This window comes from Venturia canescens, chromosome 1 (genome assembly GCF_019457755.1).
Source record: "Venturia canescens isolate UGA chromosome 1, ASM1945775v1, whole genome shotgun sequence".
NCBI lineage: Eukaryota > Metazoa > Arthropoda > Insecta > Hymenoptera > Ichneumonidae > Venturia > Venturia canescens.
Window position 1 is genome coordinate 18,087,111 of NC_057421.1, and position 12,470 is coordinate 18,099,580.

The 12,470-nt window shown below is 42.1% G+C and overlaps 1 protein-coding gene and 1 long non-coding RNA gene across 5 annotated transcripts in view; both read left to right on the top strand.

Moving 5' to 3' along the window:
- The window catches only part of LOC122409480 (uncharacterized), a 99,927-nt gene extending 98,511 nt beyond the window's left edge, over window positions 1–1,416 (top strand). Inside the window, exon 3 of the long non-coding RNA XR_006260713.1 lies at window positions 1,289–1,416. This is a non-coding gene — a long non-coding RNA (uncharacterized lncRNA). The remainder of the gene's footprint in view (window positions 1–1,288) is intronic.
- LOC122409390 (fasciclin-3) overlaps window positions 1–12,470 on the top strand; it is a 295,426-nt gene that overhangs the window by 119,422 nt on the left and 163,534 nt on the right. The gene's annotated exons all lie outside the window — the stretch shown is intronic.

The following is a 12,470-nucleotide window of genomic DNA, read 5'->3' on the forward strand; positions in this document are numbered from 1 at the left end:
GGGCGTTTGAAGCAGCTGATTCTTAGTGTGTTCGGGCGGGATGACAGTCTGGTGGCTGGCGTCGTCGAAAAGGGACGACCTCTGTGTTGCCTATATGCCTCCTTTTTTCCTTTTTCCATTAATCTCTCTTAGCTCGAGCGTTCGCGTCGTTGGGACGAAAAAGAACTAAACTCTCTTTTCGCCACACTCCTGAGGCAAAAAACTGAGCTTTCTCTCGCCCCCGGCCACCTTCCTTTCGTTCGCTTTGGGGTCCATCTTGTAGAATTGAGAAAGAACACCACCGCGCCCAGGACTCGCTCTGGCACATCCCTTCTGCAAGAGCTTCAACGTCGTCACCCGAAGCTTTATTTTCTCTTGCTCGCTGGAGACTCCTCTTTTATTCCGATTCTCATAGTTCACTGGCTCCTCTCAGATGAAAGATGAGATCTCGTGGAAGCCTCGACTTGTTATACGTACAAGGTCTTGTCAGAATGAACCCCCGATCTTTCTCCACATCCTCATTACCATCCCCCATCCGTGGCTCTCCCAAACCACCGCCATTTACCCTTTCGATTAATTCATCCGCACAGCTGAAACATCATCAATAATACCGTCCAACAGAATTTAGAGATAGTGGCACATTGGAAAAACCCAATACATTCGCTGGTACGTGACTCGAGCTGTTTTACAAAGTTTTACCATTAAAAACTCATTGCACTCGTATTCATGCTCGACTGGACTTCGGCCACAGTGAGCTCTCAAGAAGTGATTAATCTTCATACCCAAGTGTGTCTCGATCATGAACAATTACAGCGTTATTCTGACTCACGATTAGTTATCAGCAAAGCTCCACACAGCCGCACGTAAACCCTATCTGCGTGCCGTTCGAACTCGAACTAAAGATAAACAATCAATGGAAATCGTGGCTCCATACAGTATAGTCACAACTGCAATCCATTTGTGCTTCTATTGTTTTGCCAATGCGCGATTGACGCTTCGAATAATTTTACCGTCAGCGTATATTCGCGCTCTGTCCATTCTCATTTACGGCCCATAGTTAGTAGAGTTTAAATTGGCCATACAATACCGCAATATAATAATCATGACGTTTGCATCCTGTAAACGTGCTGCAATAGTTGAATCGCTCTATGTGTCACTCACGGATCAGATGTATGGTTACTCTAATGATTCATTCGTGCAGGATTAGTAATCTCTCAAAATATATATGTATAGAAAACGCGAACCGTACCACTTGGAACGCCACGCGATTGTTATTCTGATCAGCCTGTTTTTGTTTCATTTGTTACAGGTAAGGATCTCCGGACTGTACATAAATTTTGGGAAAGAGGAAGCGATTTGCGATTGACAAATCGTGTGGGGAAGGGACGCCGATGACGCGTAAGTGAATCGTAAGAGCAGTGGACAACCGGAGCAATAGGGACGGTTGGGCGTATTCTGGGGTAGGTCTACTTTTGCTTTTACTAGATTTACACCATACTGTGTGTGTACCAAAGGGGGGCTGGGGGACCAAATGGACAGTGGGGTCTCTGTATACCAATCGTAAATCGTATTACGATAAAACGACTACGATGTGAAAAACTCGTTTGGTGGGCCAGTATCGCCAGAAAGCATTGTATTCCCTGGACAAAATGAGCTTCCCTTCTGATTTACGATTAAGCCCCCTTGTCTCATTCCCCGAAGCTACGGGGGCCAATGCAGTTACATTTCACACTGGGTGTTATCTCTCTCACGAGAGATTCTGCGATATTACTGACGAAATCAACGAAACGAATGCTGCCGGAGGAATCTTGAATTTTGATGGTCACATTCGACCTTTTTTTCGAGTATTCATCGGATCGACTGGAATCGGTTTCCCATTCGTCGTCGGAATATTACCCTCCACATTTTTACGTTTAGCGAGATTGCCAAATCGCCGTTCGAAGACTCGAGCATAACCGTAAAACTATTGAAATATGAAATCCGTGCGGAAGCTACACACCCGTGGGTTTCGAGAATCGAAATGCCTCCGTATTCCGACGAGGTCTCTATCACCTCATTAGACGTTTAATGACACATCGTCCCTCAATCATCCATCCACCTGACGCGAAACTGTTTCGATTGAGCGATTCTGGTCTCGTTTACTTTTCCTTTATTTCCTCTATACGTCCGACGTTCTCAGGAGAATTGTGCATCAGGTGGACCGCCTATAAAACACCCGCGATCTTATGGACGTTCACAAATTCAATATCCTTTCGTAACGCCAGCGGGGAGGTGCATTTTAAAAGCCGTAACCTCTCACTTCCGGTCATAATCTTTCGACGACTCTTCTAGTCTGCCCACGTAGATCTGTCAGAACGGTTTAGAAACGGAAGTATGTACTTGTCCCGGTGAATTAGAGGCAGGTGAGCTGGAACGAGCAGGTTCCCTTCTCATCTTTCCTCTCTCTTCCACCTTTTTCCCACGAATGAGTTTGTTGCAGGAAGCTTATTCCATTTGTCTTGGCGTCCCTAAATTTCTCTCTAATAGGGCCCTCTCAAAACGTCGTAAAATCTCGAAACCCACCCGATTGCTCTGCCCAATCCCTGTTCCTTCTGCGGACCTTTGCACTTTCTGATCTTCTGAACTGTGAATATCCCTTTCCGCCGTTCCACTGGTGCCAACTTGCAAGTATTTTGAGTTCTAATAAACCTCAAAGATCTTCGAAGCATTCGTGCTTCGATTATTTTCAGCGTTTCAAAAAATCTTTATGGTTCTTTATTCAGTTGATCTTAACCCAAAACTTTCTGCGCTGGTGCAAAAATCCGTAACTTCGTATCGAATAATCTCTTGGCGAATTTCCGAGTTTTTATCTGTTGCACAACCCCATAATGGAAAATAACAGCAACACGAATGTTGGAAAAAGAACAAAAAATACTGAAAAACAGGAACAGAGAACAGACACATATCAATTGGACTACATATTTCCTCCCGAGGGCAATGAGAACTGTTTGAATTGGGAGAGCTTCAATCTGTCCGATGCAATATCTATCAATCTATCTGGCATTTGCGATTTTGCAGAAGATTTTACTTTTCACATTGAAAAAAGCATTCTTTCACTTTCACGTATTTCTTGGCAAAGCGCGCTATACACGAATGGCCATGAATCGAAGTGAACTATGAAGAGAAATTCTCGACTTTCATAATCAATCCTGGCCGGGCTCTCTCGATCTATTTCATCGGAGCGGCACTTTTCTTTTTTATTTCTTTTCACAGTGTCGAACATTGCGTTCGATCGTTTTGACATTCGACGGGATCGTACAGCAATGAGAATATCGTACGCAGGCGTTGAGATCTCAATAAATTTGAAAGCTTCAGCTGAGTCTCTTCTCTCAGCGTTGTAATCCGCCATTTTTCCTGTGTGCGTTCTTTGACGATTCATTTTCTGGTGGATGCTTTTCGACTTGTGCTTTCATCGAGATTCTGTCGTTGAATATTTTCATTTAGAGCCACAATTTTGTTCTTTCAATGGTAAAACATTTGAAAAATTTCGTGCAGCAAAGGTCACAACCTAAAAAGGTTTTTATTTCATATTTTTTCTCACTGGATAACCAACTTTCCGAGAAAGTACTGAGGCCCATAAACTAACTGGTACATCAAGCAATGCATAAAAAAATAATGATGACAAAAAAAACGCACGCTTGCTACGATAACTTCGTCTTTATTTTTGCAAGGAATATTTATCTCGTTATTTTCAAAGCAATATCGTCTCAGAACAGTGCGCGCCTCGAAGGTACCGATAAAAAGACTTTAAGGAAGCTTTGAGTTTATAACGAAAGAGCTACGAGGAAAGATTAGATGAGAAACGAGGCAACAATTTGAAAAAAATGCGTGTCCAAGTCATTTCGTCCTTACGGTGGTTCCCTTTTTTCTCCTTCCCCTGACACTCGTTTCCTCGGGCAATGCTTTTTGCTACCGTTTTTATAATTATGCCTCTGACGTGTACAGTATTACGCGTTTTAAACTCGAACTCGGCACGCAGCGCAATCGTCGCGTAAATTTACGGAGCCCCACGTTTTTATCCTCCACCAGCGCGTGGCTCGAGCTACATTTTTTCTGTTATTTCTTTCACTCAATCTTTCTCGTGTATAGAGTGCTCCAAAAACCATGGGCGAGAATCGTGTTGAACTGGGCAACGTTGCAGTCCAACGAAATGATCTAATAAAAAAAACTCCAAAAATTTCAGTAATTCTTCCATTCAGTTATTCCCTACTGAATTCGCAATTCGTAGTTTTTCAACCTGCACCCAATGATTTCGTGAAATAAAAAATAAGTCAATTGCAAATGTTTTTTCCTTCGATTCGTTCAACTCCAACGTTGCAAACTTCAGCGTCGTTGGGCGAGATTTATCTGATAAGGAAAGTTACGCTTCTTGACGAATTTCGCAAGAAGATCGAGCCTAAAGTCGAAACATTTTGACGTCAAATAAGCTTTCGCCATATCCTTGTGTGGTTTCTGTACTCGATAGAAAACCTTCGAGAACCATTTTTTCACGAATGTCGCAAATTTCTCGCGTGCGCAATTTTCCGGCTCCCTTGTATATCCGACGTGCCCATACATGTCGAGCCCTCCTGTTGCTCGGAGAACAAAACGGAGCCAAGTGAGATTAAGGCCGATAAAACGAGTCTCAGAGCGCGAAGAGTCACGACTTTGTTTCCGCCATCTTACTGGGAATCCACACGAACCTTTGCGCATTATGCGTCGGTAGTTTATACACCGCGACTATATTCAATTGTCCCTTCGTTCTCTTTTTGACGTAATAGGTATGCTTGCTCTTTTAAATGAAAGAAAGAAAAAAAACAAACAGAAATAAGAAAAAAATGAAAAATTCTTAAAAACTTGACTTTTGCACTTGACTTTCAAATTCACGAGGCTGTTATTTTTTGTTTGCTTCAATTCCTCGTAAAATATTCCACCTCTGTGAATGGGAAAAGGCGGAAAACATGTATTTGCGAAAAAGAAAAAACCTAATCCTGAGATAACTGAATATTTCTATTGTTCGTGAGGCTTTTTGGTGCCAGGCGTGGGGAAAAAATAGAGGAGAAAATGCACGGGACCTACGCGAAAAACGACGAGTCAAGTGTGCCAACGGTTTACATTTCACAAAGCAATGTCTCGAAATTGAACAAGCTACCGTGAGCACGTACACATATTTTGATACCCAAATACTCAGAAGATGAAAAGGCTCAATCTGAGAACTTTCCCAAGCTTGTACTCCCATGAGTTGTGCCTTTTTGCTTGGCATGACGTCGATATATTCGTACATAGGCTCGTGTTGAAGTACGGCACGTCAACGCGTCGGTTGAGCACGATTCTTTGTCGCTTTCCGGTTCTCCCGGTGAGCACAAAACCTGTGTGTGCCGACGGGTAAACGTTTTATATGCAAACGCGAGAAATGCAACAGTTTGTCGTCGCGTTAACCCTGAAAGAAAAAACCCTCAGAGAATAACTCTTTTTTAATGTTATAAAAACAAAGAATTCATAAAAACCCAACGAAAAATCGTGTGAGATTCGAATATTGTCAAAATCGTGCAGTGTTTGAGACGCGAGTGATCGATATTTAGGACTTCGACGAAGCTAAGTAGGGAAAGCCGGCTCCCTGCTATTCCCAAATTTCGTACAATCGACCCGAGCTCTTGCTCCGGGACCGTCGAAGGAGGAACATCTGCTCAAAGAAATCCGTAATCAAAATCAAACTCATAGCCAGGTTCACTGACCATTGGGCCAGGCCGCCCCCAATGATTCTGAAAATCATTACGAAACCATCGACTCATCTCTCCTGGCGAATCATTTTCATCGAGTTCTTTCACATTTCGGAGTACAGAGCCATCGAGGGATTTTGCACAACACAACGATCTCGAGATAAGTGAAAGAGACATTTCTACCCTCTCGTACTTCATTTCTCGTATGCTCACTTTCGCCACGTGGATTATCGAGTCAATATTCGAGAAATAATTGTAAGAAGATTGTCCTAAAATGATGGTGTGTTTGTTGGAAGAATGTGAGAGTGTGCTTGTGCGAGTGAACAAATACTTTTGTATAAATTGTACTTTTTTTCTGTTCTTAATGTGTTCAGAAACGATTGACCGATTATTTTGCTAAATTATAAACTAATATTTTTACGCTAATATTTTTCTCTTGTTGAACGTTACACATTTGAGTAGTTGGTCACGTTTGGTATACATGACGATAAGTGGAAAATGGAGTACGAAGGCTTCTAAAATGTCGGGAGATTTCGCAACATTTTCTGCTTGCACGTTTGAGATACTAATTTCCATTAATCAACTGAACTCCCTTATTGTCGGTGCAGAAAACGATTTCCGTATAATAAAAACGAAAAATTAGTATAACTCGACTCAAGCATCCGATTTCGCGTCGTTGAGATCACCATTTTTGAGATTTTTTATTAAGGGAACACTGATATTAGAATTTCTGGAATACAGGAGCAGAGGAGCGTTCTTTCCCTTCATTTTCCACTGTTCTGTCGCACTCGAACGATCAAAAGCTTCACTCAAACTTTCTCGTATATCATGGATTTGCAGGCTGATCCATAAAAGCGATTTATTTTGAGCAACAGACAAAAAACAAATGAGTAAATACCGTCATGACACATTCGTCACGAAGGGACGGACGTGCAAACGACGTTGAAGTGCCTGACGCTAAAATCCTCGCGCCTCTTCCACACTGCGAGGTCTTTTTGACGTTCATCCACTGCACAGTCTCTTCCATAAATAATCCAATGTTTTTCGACTGGAAATAAATATTGACGTAAGAACCGTCAAATCTGGAATATCTTGATGCGGATTTTGTTGAAATGAAAAATATTCTGAAGGTAGAAAAATTCCGAGAGTGAAATTGGGAGTGAAAAATTTCGAGAAAAACAAAATATCCGGTGACCATCAAGTTTTCACTTTGCTATACAAACCCGAAGGATTGTTACCGCTAAATGAATTATTTCCTGAGTAGAAGTTCGTGCATGTCTGCATGTGATTCGTGAGTAATATGATTCGAAGAGTGAACGCGCGTGAGCGCCAGCCAGTTTCAGCCGAGCCCGAACACGGAGTGGCTTTCTGAATAAACGGAGGCGCCGGTGCATCATTCCCTAGGAGCGTTAGTTCTCTCGCCCTTAACCCATAAAAATGTAAAGCGACGTTATTTATTCGGTGCACGGGTACAGCTAGTCAGCATAGCAGGTCCGAGAAAAAACGAAGAACGAGCACAGCGCAAATCTATGCACATACTTTCTGGTTAAATACTCCAATGGGTTTAATACACGACGATTTTGTACAAAAAAAATGTCAAAACTTGTGTTTCGACTTAAGAAATAGCCCAATTATCTGTGAAACTCTCGAATATAAAATTTATCATCGGCTCTGTTGTGCACAAGAAACAAATTGTACACTAACTCGTTATTTTTTCAATCTTCGGAATCCAAACGTAATCGTCATTTAGTTAAGGTATTACTTTCGCACGACCGTATTTTTTGGCGGCACAGATATGGGACAGACTTGAAATTTGGACTGATTCCTAATCTCTGAGAAGTCGCGGTTATGAAAAGCTTCTGCTTCTGTTATTTTTCCAACTTCTATCTTTAATATCTTTTTTAAACATTCGGTAGCCCTTTATTTTTATCGTCGCTATGGATTCCTTAAATTTTTTCTTACCTATGCGAGACAGTTTATATCAGGAATTAAAAAATATTCTGTGAATGAATTATTGAATAGAAATTTCGCCTGCACTTTTACTTTACTACAAATAAAAATCAGTTATTCGTAGAAAACTCGGGTTCGTGAGAGGAATACCTTAAAGGGAATGATCAAAGAGCTTTTCGACCGAAACTACAGTTCGCATTCTACGCGAATGCGTGGATGCACTTAACTTTGGTACCACTTGATAAAAAGTACAGAGACACAACGAAAAAACGTCGACAACCATTCTCATAGGGAGTATATTGAATGTTGAGGATCCCTTATTGGGCGAAGCCTCGGGGACGACCGAGAAGGAGATCGATTCGTCTCGGTCGCGTGAAATTTAGCGACGTTATTGAGCGAGCGATTCGTCACTGGCAATTTGGAGCTTTCAATATACCGAAACGGCAGACTCGAATTGTACAATGTATGCGTGTACGGGTGTAGGTAAGAGCGAAGTGTATCTCGTGATGCTGGAAGGGTCAGATCCGAGAGTCAGGCGCCAACCCCATGCCGGGAGAAAGGGATTGAACACGGAGAGAAAGAGAAGGTAAGACGGGAAACGCAGGGAACGAGAGAAAAGGAGGGAGCAGAAGGCCGAAGCTGGAGCGGGGCTGGAAAGCGGAAGTCACTCGAGGGCTTTACGAGAGGTCCCGCTTTCGCATCTGCATACGTATGTACATACGCGTAGGTACAACTGGAAGTCTACAGGCGCGTTGTCACGCGTCCTCAAACTTAATACCCTCGACAAAACATAAACCATGCCCCAGCGCGCACCCTCCGACTCTCCTCTGATTCGGTATGACCATCGACTTTCTCTCTCCGTCATTATTCTCTCTTTCGCAAGCCGAATCCCTGCCATACTCGTGCGCTCCTTCATCCCGGATTTGGTTAATCGAGGCAAGCACACATTCCGTCTACATCAGGCCGCGAACAACATTGCTAAAGCCACACGAATGTTGATGCTGTAAGGTTCGTAACTGAAATCCAATGTGTAATACGTTCATATACGAACATGTACACAAATGGAACGCAACTCGCATGCTCGCGCACAGAGCGTATATCTGGCGGGGAATAACTCGTCATATGCGAATTTCTCGAGTGGCGAGTGACGAGAGTTGCCGGAGAGATCCTTGCCACAATTATTTGACCTGGTATTCGACTGAATTCAAGACCAAACGTTACGCATACCAGGTAAAACTGCGAGTGTCCCGTGAGATCGAGATGAGGTTTATCGTCCACGGAAATTCAATTACTCCGATGCAAGGCTCGTGAAGTTAGACCGTTTGAAGAATTTCTTATTCGATGGTCCAGAAGCTTGATGTTTTCTCAATTTTCAAACGTGACGATTCTTTTCTATACGATTTTTCGAGTTACCCTATTTTCCAAAGTGTTTGGACGGAAATATGACGAGCCACAAATTTCTTAACCCCGGCGATGAGTCGTCTGTAATTTTCTCCCTCAGCAGATTGGATTAAGCAAGTGTTTCTGATAACGCCGCGATCTTATGCCCCGCTGCATTGCCAGCACTTGATCAAAATCACCTGAAGCTCGTAAAGAAAAATGTCGAACGATTATTCGTTCCATAGTTTCTTCATTTGGCCATTTGAACTGGCTGTGAATAGCGACATGAAAGCTGTGCAGGAAGCTCGTCAGAATTCGGATCTCTCGTTTCGGTCAGAGCCATTTTGTATTCGAACGAAGCGAGTGCTGCTCTTCGTGCAGCTAATATCTCCATACTACATGGATGAGAGTAGAAGAGACGTAATCCCCCTCGTATTTACGCATTCAATCATTCTCACTTCAAGCTTTTGTTTCCAGCCACTTAACGCGTGGATACGATAATATGTACAGCGAGAATTTAATAGTGTGAAAATCTGGCATGCAAATTATTGTTACGCTTCTGTCCAATCAATTCGATGGTTAATAAAATCGTAACGATTGCAAGTGTTCGTCACATTCGAACGATATCGAGGGTAGAAAAATGTTGCCACTACAAATTGTGAAGGCGAGGAACGATGTATATTTGGAAGCATTGCGAATCAGAAAGACGTAATTCGTAGCGTTTTAAATTGCTCCGGCTGCCTCCTTCCCCTCCATCATCTGCGCACCCTCGATACCATAAAAATAATCACAATAACGAGTACAACAGTGATTTTTTCAACGCATAGGTGCTTGCTACAGATTATTAATCTGTGTATACGTACGCGAATACATTATGTAAATTGTTCTCTAGGAACACGTCACCGCATCCCTACCGGAACTGATAAAATATTATTCGCGAGCACAATTGATTACCTCGTGGTAAACCGAGAGAATATCTTCCTCTATTTTTTATTCCTCTCTCGTGAATCCCATAAGAAATATTATTAGATCGATGAGCCACCGAGAATTATGCGAAACTTTAGCTATGTATATGTGTGTGTGTATGTGTGTGTATTATGTACACGGCGTATATGCCATTTACTTGGCTGGTTAACCCCTCCCTCTCGTTTCTCTTAAGCAACCCTCATAAATTTGACGGGCTTCATGAAATTCGAAACTCTTGTTTTTTCTTTCCATCGGATCTCTCACTCCCTCTGACTCTTTCTCTCTCCCTCTCTCACCTCTCAGTTTTACAACGCGGTGTACATTTATAATATAATGTATAATACAAAGAGGAAGTTGGCGGATCACGCGCACGAGGGGACGCGTACGGATTTCATGCAAATTTCACTTTTTCCACATAATAAAATTTGGACGCTTTGCTGCTACTGCCATGCGGATAGAATTCACGTGGGAGCTTGCTGGATAAGCTTTTTTTTCATACTCACCACTCCATTCACCTTGCAGTCAGATTAAGCTAGGAAATCTCGGGACAGCAGCATCAGCTGCGTAAACAGATTTCATTTTTTTATGTATCTATACGTCCTTACGCATATTTCCACTAATACGGGCGTCTATTGAAAGCGAAGAATTGTTGGAAATAAATATTCTATGAATGATCATAACGATCGTTTCGGCAAGTCAGATCGTATTTTTTGTCTGTTAGTTATTCATTCCCCGATTGACCTGCTCGAGTTAACTAGTTCTGCCGTTGATTTAGTGCTCGTGATTGGATGAGAGAGCTAGGTGGGAGGGCTTTGCCCGTTGGATATTATGCAAAGTTTAAATTTCGCTCCAACTCTTTCTCTCTACGAAAGATTTCTCGTTAAAGAGGATCGGATTACTGAGAAGGAATTCGAGAGTCGAGTTGATTCAGGGGAGAAAAAATGGCTAGTTTTCATAGAAATTTTATATTCTTCCAAGATTCATATTTTATTGTAAATGAACACGTGCAGCGTAAACGGTTCTGGGTGCAGGGTATAAACCTCGTCACGATGGATAATGGCCACGAGGATCGAAATACGAAACCTAATCGCCCGAAATAACGAGGAATCAAATAACAATGATTGCAGTTTTTTATGCTGGCGACAGATCCATTCCGCTTATAAAAAGATAAAATGGGAAGAAGCGAGGAATGGGGGGGGGGGGGGGACTTTTTTTTCAAAATGGCTCCGATTGGATATACTTGTGGAGCAGTTTTGTACCAGGGAAACTTGCCCGACGAGCGTTAGCTCAGGATAATTTCCCCGGAGAGATCGGTGTTCGTACCGGAGACCTGAAGCGAACCAATATTCCTCTTATATGCATTAAAATACCTGTATGTAAGCCAAAACGTAACTACAATTTTTGCGCAAATAAAGAATCTAAAAACAAGACCGAAATCTCTCCATAATAATATTTTCGCCACGTGGCCCAATCATATCGTTTTTTAGCCTCGCAACTTCGTCCATCGGAGATATTTCGGCGATATTTTCACGGCGATTTATCGTTTGTTAATTTAGTTTCGGGCTTGTTAATTTCATCTGTAATGCCTGCTAATGGGAAAATTACAGCGGGATAAATGAATATTGAACAAATGTACATTATTTTCCATTGGTTTGTACATACTTCGTGCCAATTTACATGAACACTATGGTCACAGTGTCTATGCGTCGGCTAATAATGCTAATCAACTTAACGAATTTTCTGATGCAGAGAGAGAGAGAGAGAGAGAGAGAGAGAGAGAGAGAGAGAGAGAGAGAGAAAATGTAGTTGAGTTAACATACAAAGTGCTTTGTTGCTCCCTCTTCGTGCCAGAGTCCCTTCCTTTTTTTCATGGATGTAACCACGCCTGCTCGTATATACCCGCGGTATAATCCGATCCTAATAACATCGAAATGCTCAAATAATACTTTGATTCTCAGGGGTGTGTACGCATAGAATATCTGTACACAGCTCTTGTTATGAACGTTGAAAGTAGTGGTCAAATTATATTATCGATAAATATATAAACGTTGACGTTCATCCGGAGTTTGATGACTAGCCCTATTACACTACCTGGAAACATGACATTAAGTTTATTCCGAAAAAGCCATTTGCAGCTCGAAATCTCTGGTTTCTGATAAGGCTCGCTATCTGTCTGCATCGTCCACTCTATCGCCGTTTCCCTGTGATAGAGGCATCGAAGAAACATAATTGAATTTCTCAAATTCTCAGAGTTGGAAAAACAGTTGAGTTTTTTTGCAAAAATCTCCACATGCACATCCATATTCAAAGTGGATGGAAATCATTTTGATTTTGTTTTTCGCCGAACGTCCGTCCTCCCATACATGGTTGCACTTGACTTCAATTCAGCGGGGAAAGCGTTTCGTATTTTTGAGAGAAAAATTTGAAAAAGAAATCAGGTGCTTTCCTATCAGTGAG